General features: G+C 46.7%; 1 protein-coding gene across 5 annotated transcripts in view; it reads left to right on the top strand.

Annotated features, from left to right (window-relative positions):
* The first annotated feature begins 828 nt into the window (after nt 1-828).
* The window catches only part of pdzd2 (PDZ domain containing 2), a 103,384-nt gene continuing 89,057 nt past the window's right edge, over nt 829-15,155 (top strand). For all 5 annotated transcript variants that reach the window (XM_041998730.1, XM_041998731.1, XM_041998733.1 and 2 more), the window contains exon 1: nt 829-1,140. The gene's annotated coding sequence lies outside the window, so the exon portion shown is untranslated. The remainder of the gene's footprint in view (nt 1,141-15,155) is intronic.

Genomic DNA, 15,155 nt, shown 5'->3' with positions numbered 1-15,155 from the left:
CCCGTGTCGGGACCGGGGACAGGACAGGGGACGGGATAGGGAACAGGACCAGGGTCGTGACCGGGGTCAGGACAGGGAACAGGACCAGGGTCGTGACCAGGGTCAGGACAGGGAACAGGACCAGGGACGGGTCCGGGGACAAGACCGGGGACAGGACCGGGGTCGGGGTTTAAATAATGAAAGTTTCCTACATCAGCTGCGCTCAGGAAAAATGGCCTTTTGAAGAAGGAAGCTGATGAGGTCGTGCAGGAAGGTCATGAAAAGCCTGAACTAAACATGCGTGTGCGTGTCCACTGGGTGGGGGACATGGGACATCCAGCAGTACAGCTCCGTCCCCAGCTTTTGTGGGGAAAAAACAGATTCCCAGAGGTTTAGGTTTCGGCCTGCAGGTTGTGAAGGAGAAGGGAGGGCGGTAAGAATTCACCTTCATGGTCTATGTTTACACCAACAAGGGCAAAGTGGTCCTAGACCCATGGACCCTGAAACAGAAGGGGGTGCATATGTGCCCCCTCCGCCAGTAAATCAGACGCTGTTGGTCACAGTGTTTTTTACTTTTGACAGTACAGCCAGACCATGAACCAACTAATTACTGCTGTTAGACTTTTAATTTACTTTTTAATCATTTAAAAACCCATATCAACAGGCGGGTAGATGCTGGAAGTTCTCAAGGGTAGTAAACAGGAATGTACGCCATCTACAGGCGAGAGGGGTGCTTTTCACGGCAGAGGTGCTTGTTTCGGCACGACTTCGGGCGCGCTGTGTGTTGACGGAGAGCCTGGCAGGCAGCGTTGAGGGCAAACACGGTGTGGTGCATTTACTCCGCCCTCCGCGCGCTGTGGAGACCAGCGAAGTCTAATAAAGCTGCGCTCCGTTCAACACTTCATCCAAATCTGCAGGAGAACTCAAACCCTGCCGTTTTTGCCGCCTTTTCTGTTCTCAGTTTGGTTTTCCTTCTGAAGCAGGCCTCCACAAAGCCCGTTTTTCCAAGCCGAGCCTGAACGCAGCTTCGGGCGACGTTATTCCTGCAGACGGTGAAGAGTTGATGGTTTTCTGCTGGATGATTTGGGGGAGCAGACTTGGACAAATGGATCGTGTCCTCAAAGTGGAAACCTGAACTGGAACTGTCTGGTAAAGCCAGAGGTACCGTTTTTACATTTCCCCAATTCACCCGGGACGGGGCCAGAGGATCTGGGACTAGTTTTCCTCTCGGTTTAAACTGTTTCCTCGTGGCTCAGAGAGTCAGGACACAACAAGCAGCTGTATCAGCCAAGGAAACCTGGCTATGGGTTCTGGGTTCTAAGTTTTGCATTGCAGTTTCTGTGTTCTGGGTTCTGGGTTCTGGTTTCTAGATTCTGGGTTCTGGTTTCTAGGCTCTAGGGTCTAGACTCTGGGGAACCTCTATACAAACAGTTTGTTCCTGTTATTACACAAATTCTGCTGAACATCAAGCCAGAAAGAAGCAATAACTAGAACATTTAGTAATTTACTGCATGAATGTAGTCTGATTACTTTTTGGATGAATGTAGTCTGATTACTTCGGGATGAATGTAGTCTGATTACTTTTGGGATGAATGTAGTCTGATTACTTCAGGTTGAATGTAGTCTGATTACTTTGGCTTGAATGTTGTCTGATTACTTTGGGTTGAATGTAGTCTGATTACTTCGGGTTGAATGAAATCTGATTACTTTTGGGATGAATGTAGTCTGATTACTTTTGGGGTGAATGTAGTCTGATTACTTTGGTTGAATGAAGTCTAATTACTTTTTGGATGAATGTAGTCTGATTACTTCAGGATGAATGTAGTCTGATTACTTTTGGGATAAATGTAGTCTGATTACTTTTGGAATGAATGTATTCTGATTACTTTTGATTGAATGTAGTCTGATTACTTCAGGATGAATGTAGTCTGATTACTTCAGGATGAATGTAGTCTGATTACTTTTGGGATAAATGTAGTCTGATTACTTTTGGAATGAATGTATTCTGATTACTTTTGATTGAATGTAGTCTGATTACTTCAGGATGAATGTAGTCTGATTGCTTTTGGGATGAATGTAGTCTGATTACTTTGGGTTGAATGTAGTCTGATTACTTCAGGTTGAATGAAGTCTGATTACTTTTGGGATGAATGTAGTCTGATTACTTTTGATTGAATGTAGTCTGATTACTTCGGGATGAATGTAGTCTGATTACTTTTGGGATGAATGTAGTCTGATTACTTTTGATTGAATGTAGTCTGATTACTTTGGGTGAATGTAGTCTGATTACTTGGGATGAATGAAGTCTGATTACGTTGGGTGAATGTCGTCTACTTTTGGGATGAATGTAGTCTGATTACTCTGGGATGAATGTAGTCTGATTACTTTGGGATGAATGTAGTCTGATTACTTTTGGGGTGAATGTAGTCTGATTACTTTGGGTTGAATGAAGTCTAATTACTTTTTGGATGAATGTAGTCTGATTACTTTTGGAATGAATGTATTCTGATTACTTTGGATTGAATGTAGTCTGATTACTTCGGGATGAATGTAGTCTGATTACTTTTGGGGTGAATGTAGTTTGATTACTTTGGGTTGAATGAAGTCTGATTACTTTTTGGATTAATGTAGTCTGATTACTTTTGGGATGAATGTAGTCTGATTACTTTTGATTGAATGTAGTCTGATTACTTTGGGTTGAATGTAGTCTGATTACTTGGGATGAATGAAGTCTGATTACGTTGGGTGAATGTAGTCTACTTTTGGGATGAATGTAGTCTGATTACTCTGGGATGAATGTAGTCTGATTACTTTGGGATGAATGTAGTCTGATTACTTCGGGTTGAATGTAGTCTGATTACTTTGGGTTGAATGTAGTCTGATTACTTTGGGTGAATGTAGTCTGATTACTCTAGGTTGAATGTAGTCTGATTACTTTGGGTTGAATGTAGTCTGATTACTTTGGGTGAATGTAGTCTGATTACTCTAGGTTGAATGTAGTCTGATTACTTTGGGTTGAATGTAGTCTGATTACTTTGGGTTGAATGTAGTCTGATTGCTTTGGGTGAATGTAGTCTACTTTTGGGATGAATGTAGTCTGATTACTCTAGGTTGAATGTAGTCTGATTACTTTGGGTTGAATGTAGTCTGATTACATCTGGATGGAAGGGTCTAATCAGATTTTCATTGGGTCCAGTTTGGACTGGTCTGATGGAGCCGTGAGCTCCATCATGAACGTTTCTGCAGCGTCTCGAGGCTGAAAAACCGCGTCACTACATTTCCATCCATCAAGGAATTAGTCATAAAGATTTCTAAATATTGCCACGTTCCATAATTGATCGTGTCAGAACCGTGAGCAGACATCCGACGGCTCGTCCTGCAGCATCCTCCACGGAGCTGGAAAATTCTTCAGGAATACGGAGGATGAAGTGGTTTTTGGTGGATTCGGTCCACAGCTGTGACAGAGCAGCTTCATGCCCAGAACCTGAAGCTGAGATGATGACACGTTCAGGTTTTTATTATGAGTAATAACTGTGTTTTTAATGTGAAAAACAATGAAGAACATGTTCATTCCTGAATGGTTTCTGCGAAGCGTCGTGATGAACATGAACTGAACATGATGGATTATAATGATGTAGACACGCCGCCGCCGCTCACGTGTCTGGTCTGGCTTCCACAGCTGTCACATTAAGAATCAACCACTTCCAGCAGGTTGGATGCTTCCAGCAATGAGACGAGACATAGCAGGATAGTAACCATAGCAACCACAGGTGCATGTGTCCCGTCTCCTCCTCTTCCTCTGGAGCCTCGTCAGCAGCTGTATTAACTCAGTCCGACTCGTCTTTACTAAGTCCAGTAAGTCCCAGTTCCATGTTCAGTCTGTCCAGTTTCTGTCTGCTGCAGATGTTTCCTGATGTTTTACTGAGTTAAAGCTGCACTAAATGAACCAAACCTGTGCAGGTTAGCAGCTTACCGAGTGTTCCTCCATGTTTCTCTGGCTGGGATGTGGAATCTTACCGAGTGTTCCTCCATGTTTCTCTGGCTGGGATGTGGAATCTTACCGAGCGTTCCTCTACGTTCCTCTGGCTGGGATGTGGAATCTTACCGAGCGTTCTTCTACGTTCCTCTGGCTGGGATGTGGAAGCTTACCGAGCGTTCTTCTACGTTCCTCTGGCTGGGATGTGGAATCTTACCGAGCGTTCCTCCACGTTTCTCTGGCTGGGATGTGGAATCTTACCGAGCGTTCCTCCACGTTTCTCTGGCTGGGATGTGGAATCTTACCGAGCGTTCCTCCACGTTTCTCTGGCTGGGATGTGGAATCTTACCGAGCGTTCTTCTACGTTCCTCTGGCTGGGATGTGGAATCTTACCGAGCGTTCCTCCACGTTTCTCTGGCTGGGATGTGGAATCTTACCGAGCGTTCTTCTACGTTCCTCTGGCTGGGATGTGGAATCTTACCGAGCGTTCCTCCACATTCCTCTGGCTGGGATGTGGAATCTTACCGAGCGTTCCTCCACGTTTCTCTGGCTGGGATGTGGAATCTTACCGAGCGTTCCTCCACGTTTCTCTGGCTGGGATGTGGAATCTTACCGAGCGTTCTTCTACGTTTCTCTGGCTGGGATGTGGAATCTTACCGAGCGTTCCTCCACATTCCTCTGGCTGGGATGTGGAATCTTACCGAGCGTTCCTCCACGTTTCTCTGGCTGGGATGTGGAATCTTACCGAGCGTTCTTCTACGTTCCTCTGGCTGGGATGTGGAATCTTACCGAGCGTTCTTCTACGTTCCTCTGGCTGGGATGTGGAATCTTACCGAGCGTTCTTCTACGTTCCTCTGGCTGGGATGTGGAATCTTACCGAGCGTTCTTCTACGTTCCTCTGGCTGGGATGTGGAAGCTAAGTTCCTCTACTAGTGGTTAGCATGCATTAATGAACTAAAGGGGTGAAAACAACAAATGTTTATCCCAACAATATTCTCTGTGTTCAGTTACTAACTGACTAGAATACTTACAGGTTAAAAGTTTTCTGGCCATGAAGGAGAAAATGAAAAACGTGTTTTCGACTTCCATATTCTGTCTGAACTGATGGTACACTCCAGTTTTGTAATTCCGAGCGGTTGAGGGTTGGTGACATCATTACTAGGAAAATAAAATTCGACGGTGTAAGCAGATCTGCGGTGGTGTTACATTCCTTTCTGACCTCAATCCACATTTTGTTGCTTTTCTTCATCTTGAAGCTCTTTGAACCTGATTTTTAGGTGAGGAGCAGACTGAGCCGTCTTTGTCTCTTCAAGTTGTCGTCATGGAGTCTTCGTCTCATTGTTGTGGAGTCTTTGTTTCGTCGTCATAGAGTCTTCGTCTCGTCGTGGAGTCGTCGTGGAGTCTTCGTTTTGTCGTCGTGGAGTCTTTGTCTCGTTGTTGTGGAGTCTTCGTCTCGTCGTCATGGAGTCTTCATTTCGTCGTCCTGGAGTCTTCGTTTTGTTGTCGTGGAGTCTTCGTTTTGTCGCCCTGGAGTCTTCGTCTCGTCGTCGTGGAGTCTTTGTCTCGTTGTCTCGTCATCATGGAGTCTTTGTCTCGTCGTCGTGGAGTCTTCGTCTCGTCGTCCTGGAGTCTTCGTTTTGTTGTCGTGGAGTCTTCGTTTTGTCGCCCTGGAGTCTTCGTCTCGTCGTCGTGGAGTCTTTGTCTCGTCGTCTCGTCATCATGGAGTCTTTGTTTCGTCATCGTGGAGTCTTTGTTTTGTCGTCATGGAGTCTTTGTCTCGTCGTCTTGTCATCATGGAGTCTTTGTTTCGTCGTCGTGGAGTCTTCGTCTCGTCGTCGTGGAGTCTTCCTTTCATCGTCCTGGAGTCTTCGTTTTGTCGTCGTGGAGTCTTCGTTTTGTCGTCGTGGAGTCTTCGTCTCGTCGTCCTGGAGTCTTCGTCTCGTCGTCGTGGAGTCTTCGTTTCGTCGTCCTGGAGTCTTCGTTTTGTCGTCGTGGAGTCTTCGTTTTGTCGCCCTGGAGTCTTCGTTTCGTCGTCCTGGAGTCTTCGTTTTGTCGTCGTGGAGTCTTCGTTTTGTCGCCCTGGAGTCTTCGTCTCGTCGTCATGGAGTCTTCGTTTCGTCGTCCTGGAGTCTTCGTTTTGTCGTCGTGGAGTCTTCGTTTTGTCGCCCTGGAGTCTTCGTCTCGTCGTCGTGGAGTCTTTGTCTCGTCGTCTCGTCATCATGGAGTCTTTGTCTCGTCGTCGTGGAGTCTTCGTCTCGTCGTCGTGGAGTCTTTGTCTCGTCGTCTCGTCATCATGGAGTCTTTGTCTCGTCATCGTGGAGTCTTCGTCTCGTCGTCTTGGAGTCTTTGTCTCGTCGTCTCGTCATCGTGGAGTCTTTGTTTCGTCATCGTGGAGTCTTCGTTTTGTCGTCGTGGAGTCTTTGTCTCGTCATCTTGTCATCATGGAGTCTTTGTGTCGTCGTCGTGGAGTCTTTGTCTCGTCGTCTCGTCATCATGGAGTCTTTGTCTCGTCGTCGTGGAGTCTTCGTCTCGTCGTCGTGGAGTCTTCATCTCGTCGTCATGGAGTCTTCGTTTCGACGTCCTGGAGTCTTCGTTTTGTCATCGTGGAGTCTTCGTTTTGTCGCCCTGGAGTCTTCGTTTCGTCGTCCTGGAGTCTTCGTTTTGTCGTCATGGAGTCTTCGTTTCGTCGTCCTGGAGTCTTCGTTTTGTCGTCGTGGAGTCTTCGTTTTGTCGCCCTGGAGTCTTCGTCTCGTCGTCGTGGAGTCTTTGTCTCGTCGTCTCGTCATCATGGAGTCTTTGTCTCGTCGTCGTGGAGTCTTCGTCTCGTCGTCGTGGAGTCTTTGTCTCGTCGTCTCGTCATCATGGAGTCTTTGTCTCGTCGTCGTGGAGTCTTCGTCTCGTCGTCTTGGAGTCTTTGTCTCGTCGTCTCGTCATCGTGGAGTCTTTGTTTCGTCATCGTGGAGTCTTCGTTTTGTCGTCATGGAGTCTTTGTCTCGTCGTCTTGTCATCATGGAGTCTTTGTGTCGTCGTCGTGGAGTCTTTGTCTCGTCGTCTCGTCATCATGGAGTCTTTGTCTCGTCGTCGTGGAGTCTTCGTCTCGTCGTCGTGGAGTCTTCATCTCGTCGTCATGGAGTCTTCGTTTCGACGTCCTGGAGTCTTCGTTTTGTCATCGTGGAGTCTTCGTTTTGTCGTCGTGGAGTCTTCGTCTCGCCGTCGTGGAGTCTTTGTCTCGTCGTCTCGTCATCGTGGAGTCTTTGTTTCGTCATCGTGGAGTCTTCGTTTTGTCGTCGTGGAGTCTTTGTCTCGTCGTCTTGTCATCATGGAGTCTTTGTTTCGTCGTTGTGGAGTCTTTGTCTCGTCGTCTCGTCATCATGGAGTCTTCGTCTCGTCATCGTGGAGTCTTCGTCTCGTCGTCGTGGAGTCTTCGTCTCGTCGTCGTGGAGTCTTCGTCTCGTCGTCATGGAGTCTTCGTTTCGACGTCCTGGAGTCTTCGTTTTGTCGTCGTGGAGTCTTCGTTTTGTCGTCGTGGAGTCTTCGTCTCGCCGTCTCGTCATCATGGAGTCTTTGTTTCGTCGTCGTGGAGTCTTCGTTTTGTTGTCGTGGAGTCTTCGTCTCGTCGTCGTGGAGTCTTCGTCTCGTCGTCCTGGGGTCTTCGTCTCGTCGTCGTGGAGTCTTCGTCTCGTCGTCATGGAGTCTTCTTTTTTGTCGTCCTGGAGTCTTTGTTTTGTCGTCGTGGAGTGTTCGTTTTGTCGCCCTGGAGTCTTCGTCTCGTCGTCGTGGAGTCTTTGTCTCGTCGTCTCGTCATCATGGAGTCTTTGTCTCGTCGTCTCGTCATCATGGAGTCTTTATAATTATAATTTTATAATAAACAACCAGAATTATTGTAAATAAATTGTTCTATCTGTTAAGATAAAGACACATGACATAGGAATGAATATGAAAGAGTTTATCTACTTTAATTACAGTTGTAAACTTACAAGACTGCAAGTCAAAGTATTAAGCAAGTATTCAACAGGGCAAATTAACAAAATTCTGCCAAACAAGTGTGTCGTAAACATAAATGTAAGTTAGTAATAAGTCACACAAACTAAAGTGCAGCAGATTAAAATCTGTGGTTTTACCACTTAAACATTTCCAACACATTTTCTTTTAGATAAATCAAAAATCCCAATGAACACAAAATAAACAAGTGTGTGTTCTTATTAAACCTTAAACAAGTGTGTTCTTATTAAACCTTAATTAAGAAAAAACTTTTTGAACACTAATGAAAATACTGTATTCATTCAGTAAGAGCAGCAAACAACACACACGAGTGTAAAATGAAGGGCGCAGTCAGCCAGAAAGATTCTTCTGTTTAGTTCTACGTAGCTCAGATTTTTATTGAGAAAAACCAGCCTGTCAACTTTAGCTGGTTTCAAAGATGAGCGAGTGGAAGTTATTATATTCTACCATTGAAAAGACGCTCTGAGCACTCGTGGCAGGACACAGAGATACTTGCAGGCCATCGTGCACAATCGTGGAAATTTGATTTTGTGTACTTTCCAGCACTCCAAGGGTTCCTCTTCTCCATCAGTGGCCGGGCTCATGAGGTAACTTTTTAACTCGGCCTCAGCGAAGCTGCCAAGAGACTTCTTCACCTTTTTGCCAGAGGGCTGCAGACTTTCAGGCCTTGGAGGGGTTTCTGTGCGAGAAACGTCTTTGCCTTGGATCGCCATCTTGTTGGGCATTCAGCCATGAGGCTGTGCTCAGGAGGTTTGAGCTCCTTCTGTGCTTCAGGCATTGCTGCCTTCTTCTTCCAGCCGTGGGAGACGTGTCCCACCAGCAGAGCCTGTAATAAAAAATAATACAAGACCAGTAGAATTTATAAAGTTGTGTGATACAGTGTTATCAGTTTAAACACACTCACATTCCTCCCTCCAACTTTTCTGTTGTTTTTTTATGTCTTGTACACTGTACTGGTCTAAGTACCATAATTTATCTATCCACCCACCCATCTGTCCATCCATCCATCCATCATCCATCCATCTATCCATCCATCCACCCACCCACCCATCCATCTATCCATCCATCCATCTATCCATCATCCACCCATCCATCCTCCATCCATCCATCTATCCATCTATCCATCTATCCATCATCCATCCATCCATCTATCCATCCATCTATCCATCCATCCATCTATCCATCATCCACCCATCCATCCATCCATCTATCCATCATCCACCCACCCATCTGTCCATCCATCCATCCATCATCCATCCATCTATCCATCCATCCACCCACCCACCCACCCATCCATCTATCCATCCATCCATCTATCCATCATCCATCCATCCATCTATCCATCCATCTATCCATCCATCCATCTATCCATCATCCACCCATCCATCCATCCATCTATCCATCCATCCACCCACCCACCCATCCATCTATCCATCCATCCATCTATCCATCATCCACCCATCCATCCTCCATCCATCCATCTATCCATCATCCATCCATCCATCTATCCATCATCTATCCATCCATCCATCTATCCATCATCCACCCATCCATCCATCTATCCATCCATCCACCCACCCACCCATCCATCTATCCATCCATCCATCTATCCATCATCCACCCATCCATCCTCCATCCATCCATCTATCCATCTATCCATCATCCATCCATCCATCTATCCATCCATCTATCCATCCATCCATCTATCCATCCATCATCCATCCATCCATCTATCCATCCATCTATCCATCTATCCATCCATCCATCTATCCATCATCCACCCATCCATCCTCCATCCATCCATCTATCCATCCTCCATCCATCCATCTATCCATCATCCATCCATCCATCTATCCATCCATCTATCCATCCATCCATCCATCATCTATCCATCCATCCATCCATCATCTATCCATCATTCATCCATCCATCTATCCATCTATCCATCATCCATCCATCCATCTATCCATCCATCTATCCATCCATCATCCATCCATCCATCCATCTATCCATCATCCATCCATCCATCTATGCATCCATCCATCCATCATCTATCCATCCATCCATCCATCCATCCATCCATCCATCTATCCATCATCCATCCATCCATCTATCCATCCATCATCCATCCATCTATCCATTCATCTATCCATGGTTATCGGGGAGTAATCAGATTACTTTAATAACCTGATCCGACACTACTTGCATTTCTGACAAGGACCTGGTAACGCTGGGAGTTCAGGTCCCAGACTGGATTTCTCTTCTCTGGTCTCCTCAGACCGGCTTCTCTGCAACGCTGCCATGAGGAATCTGGTCCAGATTTCCAGGGTCTCCTCCTTTATTCTTTTCCATGTGCCGTCCCGGACGGCTGGAACGAGGCTTTTTCTAATCTTTAGCCATATGGCGTCCAGGAGAGGCGCGGGGGGAGGGGGAGGCATGTAGGTCAGCTGCAGCGGGACAAAGACCAAGCTAATCCCTGTTGTTAAAATCTGTGATGGACTTTTCTCCCAACTGTCCCACTGTCCACTCCTCCATCAACTATGGCCCTGAAGAGGTGGATTCTGGCTAACCCAAACCAAGTTGCTGACCCAGCAGCATCGGATCCAGCTCTCTGGTTTTGGAGTCCTCTCTGGAGTTGACCCTGGTCCTGCTGGTCTTACTGGTCGCTGGTCCTTCCAGTTGAACCAGGATCCTGCTGATTCTGGTGGACTGGACTTCGTCTCCCGATGAAAACAAAGGATTTCTGGGTTTTTGTTTGTCCTCCTGTGGCAGATCCCAGAGACGGACGTCCAGATGTTGCTTTCACCTGAAGTTATTTATAATTATTTAAAAACAGGGAACGAAATTCAGATAAATATTAGATTAATTATAAATAGATTAAAATGTTATGTAGATGAATACATAAATAAGAGTAACTAAAATTACAGGTCAACAAAATAAGATTAAAAGAAATAAAATAAAAATGTGTGACGGAGAAAAACTTCATAAATCTGTAAAAAAATTGTAGTTTTTCATATAAAAATAATTTTTCTCATTTCCGATCAAATCTGTCAAATTGGACTGCAGGATGAAAGAGCTGAACCAGTTAAACCAGTTAACTGGGTTAACTGGTTTTCCCACCAGTTTCTCCTCCAGGTACAGAACTGGATGGGATGAAGGACTGAATGGAGACAGAATGGGGGTTTTATGAGAATGTAAATCCATTCAGCATCATGTGGAGTCTGTAATTCCTTCCAAGAGTATTATCCCACCGGGGGAGGGGGGCGGGGGGCTGCGTTTAGGAGGATTTGGGTCGTTACTGGAGATGTCATTTTAATTCTGTTGTGTCTCTGGGTCTGTCTCACATGACGGACCTCAGACTGATCAAGTCTATGTCAGCCAGAGTCACTGAGGACATAAAGAAGAAGAAAATGTCCTTTCTCTTCCTGTCTTCCTCCATCTTTGATGAATCACCACAGTGACGGTGTGTTGATATCCAGTTGGTAGCAGGCACCGCCTTAAAGCCATGCCGCCTTGAAACGATGCCCCCCCCATAACCTGACATGTGGTAGGGGGGGGGGCTTTTGTATCATGTGATGCTCTAAAATGCTGTCCATGTATTTCTGTTGTTGTCCGGGTCTGCTGATGTCAGGTGATGTCCTCTGTGTTGTCCTCCTTGCCCTGATGATCCAGGTTTGATGTTCTGTCGGAGACAGACTGGATCTGATGTGAACCTGTCCTCCAGGTAGGGACAGACCTCCACCATGTCTTTTGTCTGCATGATACCATCAGTGGTGGGTGGATCCATGCACCATTTTATTCCCCCGAAACTCTCAGAAATGAAAATCTGCCATGTTTAATATGAACACTGTGGTTTCCTCATATTAAAACTGAAGTATAGAGTGAGATGGTCGGATGCTGAAGTACTGGTTTGTCCGTCCCGTCCTCCTCCCATCGCCACCAGATGCTCCTACTACGACTGTTATCAGAGAGATTATTCATTTCCCAACATTATAACACACAAACACTCCTTCTAGATCTTTAAGTTTGATTTATTTGTTTTGGCGCCAGCATAAAATAACAGAAGAAGAAAATAAAGCCCAGCTGGATCTCCTCTGCTGTGTAGGAGAACATCTGGCCAGCTCTGACTTCCAACTGCTGTTTGACATAAATAATCCTGGAACAGCAGAAACGAAGAACCTGGACCACACATCTGGAATTAATACGGTTTCTATTCTTACAAAAATATACCAGGAGAACATTTAATGTCAGAGTTAAACATGAAGCAGCTGCTGAACCTTCGTGCTCCAAGCTGCTGGTTCTCCTGCAGGAGGTGAAACATGCTGGACGGACTTCCTGTTTCCTGTCCTGCTTTCCAGCTGGAGACGTCCTCCACCAGCACACCTACCTCATGTTTCACCCCACCAGGAGGATTTCATCCTTTAGCTTCCTCTGATGTCATTGGCTGGGAGGCTAAATCCTGGCCATCCTATTGGCCACCGGAGCACCTCACCACAGCCATCACTACTTTCTTTCTTTTGGAGCCATTCCTGCGCTGCGACGGTGCTTCCAGACGGCTGCGAACACATCGTGTCTTCAGGCGAATATTCTCTGATCTTGGTGGAACCGGAATATTTGGGTAGAACCTTGTGGTTACAGAGGAGGTCTTGGGTCTGGAGAACTTGCAAGGCCCCTAGCCCCCTAGGTGCTGAAACATGGCCGCCACTGCTGTCTGGTCCATCTAGAGATGGATTAAAAGCAGAGCTGGATTTCTCCGTTGGGATGAATAAAGTAAAATTATTGTTGTTCTCATGTTGCTGTTGTTAAAGTGGCGCTCTGTAACCTTCCGACCTATGACTCAACATTCCTGACTCGTCTGATGGTGCGCTGACATTTATAAAGCTCATTTCTTGAGCCGTCACGGCCCAGCAGCATCACCATGCCGAGAAGCGGGACGCCGTGGGACACCGCGTGATGTTGCAGCTTCACACCCTGTACGCCACCTAAAGATAAGCACAACTCCATCCTGGCCCCCCCATTGGAAATATTCTGGCTCCGCCACTGCAGCTGTACTTTCCCATGAAAACAAAGAAGCAGTAACACAGCGATATCCTCCAGACTCCGCCTCCTCCAGATGAGAATTAACTGGAGAAGCTCCGCCTCCTCCAGAAGAGCAGAAACTGGAGAAGCTCCGCCTCCTCCAGATGAGAATTAACTGGAGAAGCTCCGCCTCCTCCAGAAGAGCAGAAACTGGAGAAGCTCCGCCTCCTCCAGATGAGAATTAACTGGAGAAGCTCCGCCTCCTCCAGAAGAGCAGAAACTGGAGAAGCTCCGCCTCCTCCAGATGAGAATTAACTGGAGAAGCTCCGCCTCCTCCAGATGAGAATTAACTGGAGAAGCTCCGCCTCCTCCAGATGAGAATTAACTGGAGAAGCTCCGCCTCCTCCAGAAGAGCAGAAACTGGAGAAGCTCCGCCTCCTCCAGATGAGAATTAACTGGAGAAGCTCCGCCTCCTCCAGAAGAGCAGAAACTGGAGAAGCTCCGCCTCCTCCAGATGAGAATTAACTGGAGAAGCTCCGCCTCCTCCAGAAGAGCAGAAACTGGAGAAGCTCCGCCTCCTCCAGATGAGAATTAACTGGAGAAGCTCCGCCTCCTCCAGATGAGAATTAACTGGAGAAGCTCCGCCTCCTCCAGATGAGAATTAACTGGAGAAGCTCCGCCTCCTCCAGAAGAGCAGAAACTGGAGAAGCTCCGCCTCCTCCAGATGAGAATTAACTGGAGAAGCTCCGCCTCCTCCAGAAGAGCAGAAACTGGAGAAGCTCCGCCTCCTCCAGATGAGAATTAACTGGAGAAGCTCCGCCTCCTCCAGAAGAGCAGAAACTGGAGAAGCTCCGCCTCCTCCAGATGAGAATTAACTGGAGAAGCTCCGCCTCCTCCAGATGAGAATTAACTGGAGAAGCTCCGCCTCCTCCAGGAGAGCAGAAACTGGAGAAGCTCCGCCTCCTCCAGATGAGAATTAACTGGAGAAGCTCCGCCTCCTCCAGATGAAAATTAACTGGAGAAGCTCCGCCTCCTCCAGATGAGAATTAACTGGAGAAGCTCCGCCTCCTCCAGATGAAAATTAACTGGAGAAGCTCCGCCTCCTCCAGATGAGAATAAACTGGAAGCAGCTGCTTTTCCTCCCAGATGGGAAAGCTGTGGTTTTCTCTGCTCTTGGTTGAAGGGTGTGGCGTCTTGCAGCTCCGTCCGGTTTCTGAAGAGCTCTTGACTGACTGGATGGATGGGTGGGTGGAGAAAGGGCTGCTGGAAGCTTGAGTTTTTGTTCAGGTTTTACTGGTACTGATGGTGTCTCCATGTTAATCCGGAAGGTTCTGCCTCAGACTGACCCATGAATGCTCCTCAGTCCTCGGCTGTGGTTCTGGTCCGGCTAGGGAGGGCATCCCGCTCCAGCTCAGGGTTCAGACATGTGGAACCACAAGCCAAAGCTGGAGCTCAGCAGCGTATCATTAGTGGTCTGACGGCTCTGCTCGGAGAGGAAGTCCAGCCCAGATTCCTCCGCGGGCTTTCTGCTCCTCAGCCTGGCTGCTGAGGGTTTCTGCTGGTTCAGCACTTTTCAGACCAGTAACATCACATTTACCCTGTTCCTGCCTTTTTTATGTATTTTTATTGAGCATTAGTGGTACAGGGTACGCATATAGACACAAACACAGAAGAAAAGGGTCCATAGCACCGAGCTCATATCAATATTTTAAATAGTAACAGACCCCCACCCGGAACATTTGGGACATCCATCCAGAATAAGAGTAATAAAAGTAATAATAATAATTCAGCAGCAGTCGCCGAACCAACAGAAGCTGAAAACTCAAAAAAAAAAAGTAAGAAGAGGGAAAAAGAGGGAAATAAATATAAAACAAAATAAATACGGGCTAATGTTGTGAACTGTGCAAGAGCTTCGGTCTACGTGGAGAATTAAATGGTGAAAGGAGCTGTTAGGGGTTGTTAGACGGGCAGGTGAGACAGTACTGGGTCCCAGACAGGCCTGAGAGTGTACTTTATCTTCTCTAGCGTATGAAGTGCATTACGTCACCCTTCGACGTGCAGTGTTGTAAAAGTGATCATGTTTTCTAACTTTTCCTTATTGTATTGTCTATCTGTGGAACGGAATATGGCCGTCGGTGCGTCGGGCTGGAGATCCATGTTAAGAGCTTCTGACAAAGAT

The sequence above is a fragment of the Melanotaenia boesemani genome, chromosome 11 (genome assembly GCF_017639745.1).
Source record: "Melanotaenia boesemani isolate fMelBoe1 chromosome 11, fMelBoe1.pri, whole genome shotgun sequence".
Classification (NCBI taxonomy): domain Eukaryota; kingdom Metazoa; phylum Chordata; class Actinopteri; order Atheriniformes; family Melanotaeniidae; genus Melanotaenia; species Melanotaenia boesemani.
This window is presented reverse-complemented; position numbering and strand designations above follow the sequence as displayed.